The following is a 15,831-nucleotide window of genomic DNA, read 5'->3' on the forward strand; positions in this document are numbered from 1 at the left end:
AATTTAAAATCTCCTATTCCTTTAGATCCTGTTGACCCCACTCTGATTCCAAGTCAGAAAATGTTGGAAAACACTCAGCAGGTCAGACAGCATCTGTGGAGGGAGAAACAGAGTTAACCTTTCAGGTCAATGACCTCTAATTAGATGAGTTCTAATGAAAGGTCATCAACCTGAAACCTCAAGGGGCTGAATTTTATGGGCTGCCTCGGGATAGGAACCCTAGGGCTCATAAAAATGCATCGGAAGGTAGGAGGTAGAGTGCCCCTCGCCTTCCCAATGCCTTCCAAATTATTCTGGGGAGGGGAAGACAGAAGGTGGCCTTCCGGCCAGGCCAATTGAGGCCTTTAAGTGGCCAATTAATGTCCTCTTCATGCCTCTGCCTCAACTTAATAGAAAGCAGAGGGGCCTGCCGACGCCGGGAGACACCACCAAATAAAACCGGGCAGCCTGCTAGTGAGGTTGAGGGGCTTCCTCCTATGGGGGCAATCCAGGGCTCCCGGAGCGCCCCCCCCAGCAGCAATTGCTACCATCCGCCCAGGAAGAGCACCCCCACTCTTACTAACCTCACACCCCACCCTGTCACCAGGGCCTGCCTGAATGGCCCGGGTGACCCTGACCTGACTCGCCTCTCCCGGGATCTTCTCTCCCCTCAATGCTGCAAGGCCTCCTGCAGTACCAGCAGTCACCACTGCTCGCAGAGCTCCCGTTTGGCCGGCAGCTCTTGGAGGCAGGCGTTCATTCCTTAAAGGGACGACGTCCCGGATGGTGGGCAGTTAGTTGCCTGCCCGCTGTGGAATTACAACGGGGGTCCGACGAAGTGCCGCGGTGGGGTCTCCCCCCACCTGTTGGCCCACAACCCCAGGATCCCCGTCTTCAGAATAAAATTGAGCCCCTTAACTCTGTTTCTCTTTCCATAGATGCTGCCTGACTCGCTGAGTGTTTTCTGACATGTTTTTATTTCTGATTTCCAGCATCCGCAGTATTTTGCTTCTGATATCAAATCAGCAGGGGGATGTTGGATTGAAGTTGGACTTGAAAGGGAAAATGCCATTCAATCTGTATTGATCTGCTGCTTCTGCACTGTGATATTTCACCAACACAAATATATTTATTGATTACTTTTGTTAACTGACTTAATCCACACTCTGTTGAGTAAACTTTCTTTATCTTGAAAAGCATGAATTTAGAACAAGGATCAGCAATAATGCTAGGGTAATTTGATTTTCTGTTGATGCTCATGAACTAGACTCACATATGTAGGCTGTCCACTTGGATGAGGTACCAGAGGGCTGCTGGTATCCATGGAACTGTCCTCCAGCATGAATCGGAATCTCTGGAAAAGGAAAAGGAAATGTTCTAAATTCTTGAGATGCTCCATCATATCATTGTCCTTTAACTGTGAACTAAAGGCAAAAGACATGTTAATTTAAAACAGCTGTTTATTTAATATTAAAATAAATCAAGGGGGTAAAAATGTTGTGTATGTTTTATCAAAAATACTCATATGTTGCCTAATAGTTGAATATTGGTTCAAAATTTAGATCAAGAAATCTGAGCCTACAAGAATTGCAGTAGTGTTTCGTTTAGTTTAGAGATACAGCACTGAAACAGGCCCTTCGGCCCACCGAGTCTGTGCCGACCATCAACCACCCATTTATACTAATCCTACACTAATCCCACACCTATCCCTATATTCCCCTACCACCTACCTATACTAGTGGCAATTTATAATGGCCAATTTACCTACCAACCTGCAAGTCTTTTGGCTTGTGGGAGGAAACCGGAGCACCCGGAGAAAACCCACGCAGACACAGGGAGAACTTGCAAACTCCACACAGGCGGTACCCAGAATTGAACCCGGGGCGCTGGAGCTGTGAGGCTGCGGTGCTAACCACTGCGCCACTGTGCCGCCCCAGTGCTTCTGCACAATAATACATATGCTTAAATAATCGACAAGAATTACATTTTTATTGTTTAAAAATTGAGAATTGTTAGGCCCTGTGCAGTTGTTATTCCGAAGAGCGTACATATGTTTAAATGTAGAAGAAAAATCAAAGTTTTAGATTATAGAAGGCTGCAAAGAATGTTTGGTACTTAAAGGTTGAATATTAACTTTTTCCCCTCTAAACTTAAAACATACTGTTGTTATTCATTAATAAAACATGTCTTTCTGTAGAACAAGATGTGCATAAAGCATATTCATGCAGCAGCTTGACTAAAAATATGATAAGGTTAATTTACTTTGATTTATGTAAATTTCCTGTTGAAAATTTAGATGGCAATAAGATAATGTGACAAAACCCAGTTAATAATTTTGAAACATGAAATCTGAAGTGGAGTGATGAATCTGAACTTTAGCAAGGGGTCAATAATATGGAATTTGGGAGACCACAATTTACAGGCAATAAGTTGATCTTGGATAAACTTAGAAATTCTTTGTAGTTGGATGTGTTATATATTTTAAAGTGAGCTTGTTTAGATTCCTGTGTCCTTTAATTTACAATGTAGAGAGATTAGTGCACAATTGTTTGCCAAGCAAGAATTGAGTTACTGTGTTTGGAGAATTAGTTTTATGTTAAGAGACAGCACGGTAGAAACATCTTTGTTGTCTTGACATTTGAGATGGATATTAAATACTGTTTGTACTAAGTAGTTTTCATTTACATGTTTAATGGTAAATAAATTCACTTGTTGATTTATATCCAAAACCTCAATCTGAGAGAGTGCATATTCTTTTACCTACTAAAGACAAGGAGATCACATGGTGGCATGTGACACATTCCAGTTAGTTGCAAGGATTCTCTGTTCAACTGTGTCAGGCTACATTTATCCAGATATTGGGCAGTTAAAGATGCATTCTGGTCCATAGTGGAGTAGTAACTGATGTTAAACCCAAGAAGTGTATCAAACAAAAATGACTAAAATACATAGTGACATAGTGGGATAGTGACAAAAGGTATAATTAAAGATGACATTTCTGATGAGGCTTTTTTAAATTTGGTAAATAAGAGTGAGCAGTGATATTGCTTGAGTTGGTTGAGCCGTGTCTGGTTATAGATGACCAAGCCAGTCAAGCACCATGTACTCATAAGTTTGTGGCTCCAAGATTTGAGGTTGGAAAAGTTGCCATCAGATGAAGGAACTACAGGGGTGGGAGACTGAAGAGGGATTATATAGAAACATATATAGAAGAAACAGTGGATCAAGCATACCTACAAAAGAATATGATTAATGTTGGGAATTGCCTAGTGCATTATTACCAAGTACAAGTTTCTTACCACAAAAAGCAAACAATATCAAAGTGTTTGTATTCCCAATAACATAAGCAGAGAGGACCCAATACCCAAAGAATGATGGTATAAAGCACAAACTGATAATGATACTTTAGCTCTCCGGCTGGAAGATCCTGCAAGGCCTTATTTATCTTTCCAGCTTTCAAAGAATTTTAGTCTCCATAATAAATGAGAGAGGACAGATATAAGAGCAGGATATCCTCCTGGCACTGGGCTGAATTTCCAGGCCCCCCGAAAATACCGGCATCAGCCAGCGTGTCAGTTTCAAGATGCCATTCCTGATGCTGGCAGCATTCAACAGGACAGTGGGAGCGGGGGATGGGGAAGCAATCCCGCCTACTTCCCAATTGAGGCAAGTAAAAGTATTCAAGAAGCTTGTTAAGCGCTTGTTAGAGTTGGAGGGTGGAATTTTGAAGGGGACACATGAGTATCAGGAGCTGTCTGTTGCAGATCAGTTGAAGGGAGGCAGGTACAGAGTTGAGAGCCAGTCATGGCTGCCCCAAGGATTCACCTAACCCCATATGAGGCTCAGCAGGGCAAAGGGGGACTCAGCATTTGGTAAGGATTTGGTAAGCATTTGCAGCATTTGGCGCTGCACAGGTGGTGTCAAGAATGGTCACTCAGCGCACGGGAAGTGAATGGGGTTGTCACCCCCTGGCATTGCGGGAGTAGAAGAGCAGGGCGCAAGGCTGCCAAGGACAATTGGGTGGCCACCGGTTCAAAAGAAAGGAAGACACAGACTGGAACATCTAATCACTTACTGCCAATGAAGGAAGCACATCAGCCCAGAGGCTTTGCCCTCACCGTGGAGGATCATGTTACCTCTTTCATCACCTCATACCACTTTTCCTGTCACAGCAGCAACAAAAGGAGTCCCAGAAGGTTGGCTTAAAGTGTCATAATTTATACAGTGCAAAGAGAGAAAAACAGTAGACAAAGACAGTAAGAACACAACCCAATGACCCACTCAGTGCTCCGCACAATCTAGTGGCCTCCTCCTGCCACCATCTGGGAAGAGGATCTCCCTCCTCTGCCTCACGGCATCCAACATTAGATCCAGGTTAGCACTGATGAAGTGAGGGGCAGCCCTGTCCCAGGTGCCAGGCCTTGGTCTCTCCTGTGACATCTCACTTCCCTCTTGTGCTGTGGAAAGCTATGGCACAATTAGCAGATTTCTCCTTCAAGACAATCATAGAGTCATAGAGTCGTACAGCATAGAAACAGGCCCTTCAGCCCACCGCATCCACGCCGACCATAATGCCTATCTATACTAATCCCACCTGCCTGCATTAATTCCATATCCCTCTATGCCTTGCTCATTCAAGTACCTGTCCAGACGCCTCTTAAATGTCGTTACTGTTCCTGCCTCCACCACTTCCTCAGGCAACTCATTCCAGATACCCACTATTCTTTATGTGAAATATTTACCCCTTTGATCCCCTTTAAACCTTCTCCCTCTCACCTTAAATCTATGCCCTCTAGTTTTAGTCACCCCTACCATGGGAAACAGACTCTGGCTATCTACCCTATCTATGCCTCTCATAATTTTATATACCTCTATCATGTCCCCTCTCAGCCTCCTTCGCTCCAGGGAAAACAGACCCAGCCTATCCAATCATCAGCCTTAAATGGTTGCCGTGGGATGTCTAAATCAGTCCCACACTTCAACTGATTCCACTGGCTCTAATTGGACAGGAAACCTATCTCCATATCAATTAATGGCTTATCCCCAGGAAAATTGAGACTTTAAATCAATTTTCACTGGAGGCAGGTTACTGACCCAAAAACAAATCCGTCTCCTGTTTCCCACCTCTGTGGCGAAAATTCAGCCCATGACTACTTTAAACTATGGGAATGAGGTACATAATCATTTATCCTACAATCTAACGTCCTGTATGCAAGGGCTGTGAATGTATTTTCATCCACAACAGAGATAGAGAGCTTCATAAGGAAAATCCACTTTCAAGAGGCTAATATTCCATGTGGAGAAACAAAAATAAAGCTATTGGATAGGAGTCCTGATTGGACAGCAAAGTTTAGGGAAGAGAGGAAAAGTAGGAAAAACAAATAGATGGTCTGGAAGTTACAGAGAATTACATAGAAACTGAATGATTAACTCCATGTTAATCAAACAATCAATAGTCCGAATGCCCATATACCCAGGCTGTAATAGAGTTGGAGAAGCCAATGGTGGCAGCACATAACCAAAACATTGGACAAACGACAGCTGAAGCAGGAGAGAAAATGAAAATGAACCAAGATCGGGAAAAACAGACTTTTGGGGATATCAGGTGAATGCTGGACGGATTTGTATTACATTTCTCTGTCATTTTAACAGATGTATTAAAGGAGTAAAATATTAGAGGGAGGAATATAATATAAATGTGCTAAAGTTTCATCCATTCACCTTGGGAGCAGTCACTTCTGGCTTCATATAATTATTACAGAATTATTGTTAGTCTTATTGTAATAACAAATACTTCTGATCCATGGATACATTTGACTTGAACAACTGAAGAAAGAGGAAAGTGGAGAGAGACAAAAGAAAAAGAGAAGACAGCTAGAGATGTTTAGCAATAATGAAGCAAATTGTACAAGGTGGCGTTCCTGGCTGCAGGTCTCACTGGACAAGAAAACAGAATGGACAATTGAGCTTGGAGATTTGTGTGCCTAACCTGTGCTCCATCCCAATTTACCAGTGATTACAATTAACAGCATAAAACATAGAAGCCCAAGAATTGGAAGCACCATTGTCTTATCTTCCCCTCCCATTGAGCAAATATTTGTACTAGGAACAGTAACTCATAAAATGTTGTGTGGTGTATTTAGATGAGAATGTTCGAATGAGATAATAAGAAAATTGTCAATTGACAAATGCAGATACTTGCTTCATTGGTCAGAGAAACCAATATTGGTGGAAGTGAAGATAGTTTGAGTGAAAAGAAAAATTTGAGAGGATCATACTTCTAATATTTTTTAATTCCTCTTTCCACCTTCAGTTTTCACTAAAGATTGGGATTTAACATGAATACTTTTCTCTTTTTCCCTTAAATATGTAATCAGCAAAGACTCTACATTAAGATCCTCATTTACCAAATGGTTGAAACTGTTCTGAGGATGAAGAAGCTGACTTCTAACAGGTACCATTGATGCAGAGAAGTTGACTGTGATTTACAGTGGTGCTGGAGGGGGTAATCACAGTTGCAGGGAGTGAACAGTTGCTAGCATGACAAGAGAGGGAGTGGGAACCAAGAACAGACAAGGAGAAGAAACAGAGGCCAAACAGGGAGAAAAATACAACACTCTAAACTAATCTGCTATCACAGTTGCACATTGTAAACTGCTATATTGGAAGAAAGAGATTGTTTTTGGACAGAATAGCTTCACTACTGTAATGGATTGTGTGTATGTTTATTTTATAAAGTTTACCCAAAACCCCATTGAAATAAATACAATGTTAGTTTTGGGGGGTGGGGGGGGGGGGGGGGCACTATAGCCTTACAATGTAGAACTTGCTACCACATGAGGCAACTAACACAGATGCATTTAAGGGGAAGCTAAATAAATATATTAGGAAGAAAGAATAGGAGGATATGTTAATGGGTTTAGATGAAGAAGGGGGGGAGGAGGCTTATGTGGTGCATATAACACCAGCATAGACCTGTTGGGTTGAATAACCTGTCACTTTACTGTAAATACAATGTAATAATATGTAATGGCCCAACAAGGCAAATAGTACCAGATGAGCTGTTACTTTTTAAAATTATAAGCATATTCGTAACACATATTGTTCCAGAATGGTTGGTGGGACAGATTCAGACGCTAACCTGCACATAATGCATCACTGCTGTAGGTGCTGTCTGTCCTCACATGTTCTCAACCTCACATTTAGTGCAGACCTGAGGCAACCTCATAGCTGTAAAACCGCACGGATCTCTTCAAGGAATTGCTTACTGGAGTAAACTCCACCAAGGCAATCGTGCATAAAAATATAGATGAGGATCCAATGTATTTCATTCATGTGAACTATCACCATAATATCACAATAGATAAGCAGTGAATGGCTGTCCATATCCTTTGTGCATGACATACAGGTTACTGGGCAGCTAATAATTTTCAGTCAAGCAACTTTATTTCAGTTGTTCACCTGTAGCAACCTGCAATGCTGCTTTCAAATGCAAAGCTTAAGCTGTCATATATACCAGCAATGTTATCTCAAAGGCTATCTAAGTAATGGTACAGAAATATTTCAAATTTTCCAATTTAAAAGTTAGTGGCCGAAATTTCCTGGATTGCACTAACACACAAACAATGCTGAAATCCAGCATGAAATCGCAAATGCACTACTATCAGCTGTTGTCCATTTAGGTTCGAAATGTAGCTATAAAATCTAAAAGTTTGATGGCACTGCACACCCTTGTCATGTGTTAAATGGGTACCTAAGCCTCCAATATGATAGACTGGAAGCACATGCTCGTTAGTAGCTGGAAGTGCACTGCCCGCCATATTGGCATAGGCAAAAAAAAGGTGCGAGCCCACACCTGAAACAGGCTTTAATTCCTTTGCATATGCAAATAAAATGCCTAACACCTCATCAACACCTCCTCTGTAATATTGGTTTGCCCTGAGGTAACCTGCGCTGGCCCAGCTGCATTCAGGAAAACCGGATCAACATGCATCCCAAACAGGTCCGTACAGGGACCATAAAAAAGGCAGGTTTGCTAAAATGCATAGCTGAATGTGAAGATGGAAGTTGCAGATGCTAACAGGTCTGCTCTAAATTTGCAGCATTTCCTGATTTTATTTCAGATTTCTAGGGTGGGATTTTAGCATTCTCAGTACGACATGTTGGGAGGCAGGGGAGCCTGGAAAATAGTAGAGAACCACATCGAAACTTCACCGTGACTCAGTCCCATCACAGGGAAAGTTTCCTAGCAGTGGGACCAGCTGCCACTCAGCTGCCCGCCAAACAGAGGCGGGCCTCCAATTTGAATAATTAAAGGCCCAATTAAGGGTGATTTTCCCAGGCCGCCGGCATTTTGTCAACAGCGGAGTGACCCCCTGCCATGTGGGAAGGCTGCCAGCTGCATGGAGGGTGTCTCCCTGCAGTGTCCTGGGGGGGCCATCGGAGCTGGAGGCTACATGGCCCAGACACGGGGCCACCGGGAGTAAAGGCCACCCGTGCGACCCCAACGCTGCCACTGGAGGGATTTCCCCTCTGTTCGCCAGGGCCTGCCTGCTTCGCCCAACAAAAAAATTAATGATGACCGCTCCGAGGATGCCTCCATTTTGAGGTGCCTTTGCATTCTCTTAGCTCCCTCAGCAGCAGCCACCTCTCTTGGTGGTGCTATCAAGGCTCCAGAGCTGCCAGTCCTCTGATTAGGCTGGCAGCATAGAAGGCCCGCCTGGTGTTCATAATTGGCTGCCTCCCCTGCCTGCGGGTTCTTAATTGCCTTCTCCTGGCAATATCTCAGGTGAAGTGCCGCCTCATGTCCGTGCAGACCTCCGACCTGGAACCGATAACGGGACCTCCAACGTTTTGGAAAAATCTCACTCCTTGTATTTGTAATTTTTTTGTACCAGGTTTTTGGCTCTGATTCATTTCATTATCTGGTCTGTTTGTATTCTCTACTGAGACTGAAAACATTACACCTACATTTGCTGTTTTCAGTCTAAATCTCCATGAAATATGCAAGGTCAAATTAATTAACACATGAACAAGCTTCACACAGGCTAGGGAAATAAGAGACTGAAGGCAGGGAATGGCTTTGTTATCTGGTTAGAAATTGCTTGCTGAGATGAGCTAATTGAACCAGAGAACTGCTGCAAGGAACGAGTCATGAAACGCTTTGAGATTCTGAATGTTCTTTTCATTTACCTTATCTCTATATAGCTGTATTTTATTTGTGTGACAAACAATTTTACATTATCTAACAGCTGTCTCATTTTGTTGCTATGTTAGACACTACCAGCCTCTAACAAAACAATCTCCTCTAATACAAAAACAAGAAATGCTGGAGTCACTCAGCAGGTCTGGCAGCATCTGTGGAAAGAGAAGCAGAGTTAACGTTTCGGGTCAGTGACCCTTCTTCGGAACTGACAAATATTAGAAAAGTCACAGAGTATAAACAAGTGAGGTGGGGGTGGGGCAAGAGATAACAAAGGAGAAGGTGCAGATTGGACCAGGCCACATAGCTGACCAAAACGTCACGGAGCAAAGGCAAACAATATGTTAATGGTGTGTTGAAAGACAAAGCATTAGTACAGATTAGGTGTGAATACACTGAATATTGAACAGCAGCAAGTGCAAACCTGAAGAAAAACAACCCACCCACTGTTTTTTTCAGGTTGTTTTTCTTCAGGTTTGCACTTGCTGCTGTTCAATATTCAGTGTATTCACACCTAACCTGTACTAATGCTTTGTCTTTCAAAACACCATTAACATATTGTTTGCCTTTGCTCCGTGACGTTTTGGTCAGCTATGTGGCCTGGTCCAATCTGCACCTTCTCCTTTGTTATCTCTTGCCCCACCCCCACCTCACTTGTTTATACTCTGTGACTTTTCTAATATTTGTCAGTTCCGAAGAAGGGTCACTGACCCGAAACGTTAACTCTGCTTCTCTTTCCACAGATGCTGCCAGACCTGCTGAGTGACTCCAGCATTTCTTGTTTTTGTTTCAGATTTCCAGCATCCGCAGTATTTTGCTTTTATTTTAATCTCCTCTAATAGTTAGACAGTAGTTAGAGAAACTAGACTGAAGGGATTTGAACAGAGTGTGGTGGGAAAGGTCATCTTGGAGCTGAGTGACATGAAATGTTGAGGACCATAGAGTGGAGGGGAAGTTAGAAATGGGGCAGTTGCTGAAGGATCAAAGGTAAGTTTTTTAAGGAAAAGGTTATGGTAGCAGCTTTCCAGACAAGAAACAATGCTCAAAGAAAGGAAAAATGTTATGAAGTCAGCAAGCATTGAGCTGTGGAGAGGTAGTTGAGCTGGGCTCAGAGAGGGTCAATGTGAGATTTACAGAGGACTAAAGGCCTGCTTGGGTCTGAAAATAAACACTGACCTGAACCCAACAGAACCACATTGGACCCAAGCCCACCCGGCCCGAGTCGTTCCATTTTTCCCGTGCCCAGCCGCACCCGCGCCTGACCCGGGCCCGACCCGACCCGAACCCAACCCGACCATAGTGCACTCACTGTACTTACCACTTTTGGATGGATAGAATGGAAGAAAGCTGCAGCACGAGTGCGATGACAACATAGAGACGCTCATTTGCTCACTGCGCAGAATCAGAGTCTGTGGAGTTCAGATGCACGTTTCCCTCCTTGACGTCCCGTACTACCAGCTCAGGCAGGCTTTTCAAATTTTGACGCTTACTTACTCAACTTCCCTTTTCCTCCCAGCAGAGCAAAAGGTAGTACTGTGTGTGTCTGACCTGGATCCGACCCGACCCGGACCCGGCCCGGCCCAAACTGAGCCCGAAAGCTGGACCCGGAAGAGTGACCCGACCCGACCCGAACCTGATACATGTCGTCAGGTCCCGTCGGGTTCGGATCGGGTAGCAGGCCTTTACAGAGGATATGAGTCTGATGAATTGGGGGAAGATTTAAGAAAGAAGCTCATCACAGAGGACAAGGAGTTACAACGCAAAGAATAAATGAGGAAAACTGAGAAGAGATTTCAGCAAGGAGGTCAGTAGGAAACTAGAGACAAGGACAAGGGTCATAGAGAGATACAGCACCGAAACAGGCCCTTTGGCCCACCGAGTCTGTGCTGACCATTTACACTAATCCCATATTCCTTGCAACATCCCACCTTCCCTCAATTCTCCTACCGACACTAGGAGCAATTTATTTTTTTTGTTCATTTTAAATTATTCTGGTGGTTGGAGGTGGTGGTGGGGGAGTTGATCCTTCGTGCTGCTGAATGCATGTTCAGCTATTCGAGGTTAAGGAAGGACGTTAACTGTAGTGTTGAACTCTAAAATGCCACAGTTGGCGTCATGTTGAATGATGTTGTGATCTGCCTGCTCTGCATGCCTTCGGCAGTCTTTCACTCCACGCATAATATTACCCTCACCAGTATGACGGCCACACGATAAGTCCCATAAAAGTGCATTCACGCTACAGAAGCCATTTTGGGGCACTCATAGCACTCAAAATACAGCATCAATGAGCCCAATTTCTCACTCGATGACTGTGCAATGCTTTCACCCCAACCTCCAATTTACTAGATTGTCTTACAGTGAAGTAGCCATATGCTTCATGCTTACAAATGTCTCCGATGCAAGTGTTTGATTAATTAGAAATAATCAAATTTATTTTGGGGTCTGTACAGAATGCTGTACTCATAAAACAAGAATTCAAGTTGGGTCATCAACATTGTTTAAAACAAAAAATGAGAAGCAGAACAAGTTAATTTAAGTCACTAACTGGCAATGTGTACACAGGAATCACTGAGTTCATTGTACATATGGCTGATATGTGTCACACTTTAGTATAATGGACAGAAGTTTTTTTTATTCATTCATGGGATGTGGGTGTCACTGGCTAGGCCAGCATTTATTGCCCATCCCTAATTGCCCTTGAGAAGGTGGTGGTGAGATGCCTTCTTGAACCGCTGCAGTCCATGTGGGGTAGGTACGCCCACAGTGCTGTTAGGAAGGGAGTTCCAGGATTTTGACCCGGCGACAGTGAAGGAACGGCGATATAGTTCCAAGTCGAGATGGTGTGTGACTTGGAGGGGAACTTGCAGGTGGTGGTCACAGAATTATAGAATAATACAGTGCAGAAGAGGGCCTTCGGCCCATCGAGTCTGCACCGATGCATTAAAACACCTGACCTGTCTACCTAATCCCATTTGCCAGCACTTGGCCCATAGCCTTGAATGTTATGACGTGCCAAGTGCTCATCAAGGTACTTTTTAAAGGATGTGAGGCAACCTGCCTCTACCACCCTCCCAGGCAGGGCATTCCAGACCGTCACCACCCTCTGGATAAAAAAGTTCTTCCTCAAATCCCCCTTAAACCTCCTGCCCCTCACCTTAAACTTGTGACCCCTCGTAACTGACCCTTCAACGAAGGGGAACAGCTGCTCCCTATCCACCCTGTCCATGGCCCTCAATCTTGTACACCTTGATCAGGTCACCCGTCAGTCTTCTCTGCTCCAGTGAAAACAACCCAAGCCTATCCAACCTCTCTTCATAGCTTAAATGTTCCATCCCAGGCAACATCCTGGTGAATCGCCGCTGCACCCCCTCCAATGCAATCACATCCTTCCTATAATTAGGTAACCAGAATTGTACACAGTACTCCAGCTGTGGCCTTACCAAAGTTCTGTACAACTCCAACATGACCTCCTTGCTTTTGTAATCTATGCCTCGATTGATAAAGGCAAGTGTCCCATATGCCTTCTTCACCACCTTATTAACCTGCCCTTCTGCCTTCAGAGATCGATGGACAAACACGCCAAAGTCCCTTTGTTCCTCGGAACTTCCCAGTGTCAGGCCATTCATTGAATACTTCCGTGTCACGTTACTCCTTCCAAAGTGTATCACCTCACACTTTTCAGCGTTAAATTCCATCTGATACTTTTCTGCCCATTTGACCATCCCGTCTATATCTTCCTGTAACCCAAGACACTCAACCTCACTGCTAACCTCTTGGCCAATCTTTGTGTCATCCGCGAACTTACTGATCCTACCCCTCACATAGTCATCTATGTCATTTACATAAATTACAAACAATAGGGGACCCAGCACAGATCCCTGTGGTACGCCACTGAACACTGGCTTCCAGTCACGAAAGCAGCCGTATGTCATCACTCTCTGTTTCCTACAGCTGAGCCAATTTTGAATCCACCTTTTCAAGTTACCTTGTACCCCATGTGCATTTGCTTTCTTGATAAGTCTCCCATGTGGGACCTTGTCAAAGGCTTTGCTGAAATCCATGTAAACTACATCAACTGCACTACCCTCATCTACACACCTGGTCACATGCTCAAAAAATTCAATCAAATTTGTTAGGCATGACCTCCCTCTGACAAAGCCATGCTGACTATTCCTAATCAAATTTTGCCTCTCCAAGTGGAGATAGATTCTCTCCTTCAGAATTTTCTCCAATAGTTTCCCGACCACTGACGTGAGACTCACTGGTCTGTAGTTCCCTGGCTTATCTCTACAACCTTTCTTAAATAGTGGGACCACATTAGCTGTTCTCCAGTCCTCTGGCACCTCCCCCGTGGCCAGAGAGGAATTAAAAATTTGGGTTGGAGCCCCTGCAATCTCTACCCTTGCCTCCCACAGCATCCTGGGACACAAATCGTCCGGACCTGGGGATTTGTCCACTTTTAAGCCTTCCAAAACCTCCAATACCTTGTCACTCCCTATGACAATTTGCTCAAGAACCTCACAGTTTCTCTCTCTCAGTTCCATATCTACATCCTCATTCTCTTGGGTGAAGACAGATGTGAAGTATTCGTTCAACACCCTACCAATGTCCTCTGGCTCCACCCACAAATTTCCCCCTTGGTCCCTAATGGGTCCTACTCTTTCCCTGGTTATCTTCTTCCCATTGATATACTTATAGAATATCTTGGGATTTTCCCTACTTTTACCAGCCAGAGCTTTCTGGTATCCCCTCTTTGCTCTCCTAATTGCTTTCTTAAGCTCCATCCTACACTTTCTGTACTCCACTAATGCTTCCGTTGATTTGCTCCCCTTGTATTTGCTGAAAGGCTCTCTTTTCCTTCTCATCGTACCCTGAATGTTTCTGGTTATCCATGGTTCTCTGGGCTTGTTGCTCCTACCTATTACCCTAGAGGGAACATGTTGGGCCTGTACCCTCCCCATTTCATTTTTGAATGCCCCCCACTGCTCTTCTGTAGATTTCCCGACAAGTAACTCTTTCCAGTCTACCTTGGCCAGATCCTACCTTATTTTACTAAAATGCGCTCTCCCCCAATCCAAAACCTTTTTTTGCAACTTGTCTATTTCTTTCTCCATAACAAGCTTAAATTGTACCATGTTGTGGTCGCTATCACCAAAATGCTCCCTCACCAACACATCAACCACCTGTACAGCTTCATTCCCTAGAATTAGGTCCAGCACTGCACCCTCCCTTGTTGGTGTCTCTACATATTGAGCTAAAAAGTTCTCCTGTATACATTTTAAGAACTCCATCTAAGCCCTTAACACGATGACTATCCCAATTAATGTTGGGAAAGTTGAAATCACCTAATACAATTACCCTATTATTTTTACAGACCTTTGCAAATTGCGCACATACTTGCTCCTCAATTTCCCGCTGACTATCTGGGGGTCTATCATAAACACCTAGCAATGTGGCTTAGAACTTACTTCTGCTGTATTCCCTCTGACTTGTTCGCTTTCCTGTGTTTAGCTGTGTCCCTATTCTGCTAGGAGTCTGCATCCCCTCCCCCTGCCAAATTAGTTTAAACTCCTCCCAACAGCACCAGCAAACCCACCAGCAAGGATGTTAGTCCCCCTCTGGTTCAGATGTAGACCGTTCCGCTTGTATATGTCCCACCTTCCCCAGACATGGTCCCAGTGGTCCAGGAATCTAAAACCCTCCCTCCTGCACCAACTCTTAAACCACGCATTCATCTGTGCTATTCTCCTATTTCTATATTCGCTAGCATGTGGCACTGGGAGTAATCCAGAGATTACAACCCGAGAGGTCCTGCTTTTTAGTCTACTGCCTAACTCCCTGAATTCTTGATGCAAGACCTCATCCCTCTTTCTACCTATGTCATTGGTACCAACATGTACCATGACCTCTGCCTTATCACCCTCCCCCTTCAGGATGCCCTGCAGCCATTCAGTAACATCCTGGACCCTGGCACCAGGGAGGCAACACACCATCCTGGTGTCACGTTGACGGCCACAGTAGCATCTATCTGTTCCCCTGACTATAGAATCCCCTATTACTAATCCCCTATTACTATTGCTCTTCCTCTCGATACCCCTTCCTGTGCAGACAGGCTGCTTGCGGTGCCAGAAGCTTGGCTCTGTCCGCACTCCTAGGAGGAACCAGCCTCATCAGCCTCCAAAATGGAATACCGATTTGCAAGCGGGACCCCAGGGGACTCCTGAACTACCTGCCTGATTCTCTTGGACTGCCTGGTGGTCACCCATTCCCTTCCTTCCTCAAGTCCCTTCAGCTGCGGTGTGGCCACCTCTCTATACGTGCTATCCACAATTCTCTCAGACTTGCGGATGCTCCACAGTGTTTCCAGCTGCCATTCCAGCTCTAAAACCCGAGCTTCCAGGAGCTGCAGCTGGACACACTTCCTGCACACATGCTGGTCCCGGGGACTGGAAATGTTCCCGGATTCCCACATGCAGCAAGAGGAGCAAACCACGGCTTCAAGCTCTCCTGCCATGACTAAACCCTTTAAATTTAAAACTTCAGAAGATTAAAATTTAAAAAAAACAATTAAGTCTTGCTAAAACTATGACTTACAATTCAATCCACTTTGAAAAATACCCACCAGGACTTACTCAAAAGAGCTTTGCTCT

The sequence above is a fragment of the Heterodontus francisci genome, chromosome 27, assembly GCF_036365525.1.
Source record: "Heterodontus francisci isolate sHetFra1 chromosome 27, sHetFra1.hap1, whole genome shotgun sequence".
Taxonomy (NCBI): domain Eukaryota; kingdom Metazoa; phylum Chordata; class Chondrichthyes; order Heterodontiformes; family Heterodontidae; genus Heterodontus; species Heterodontus francisci.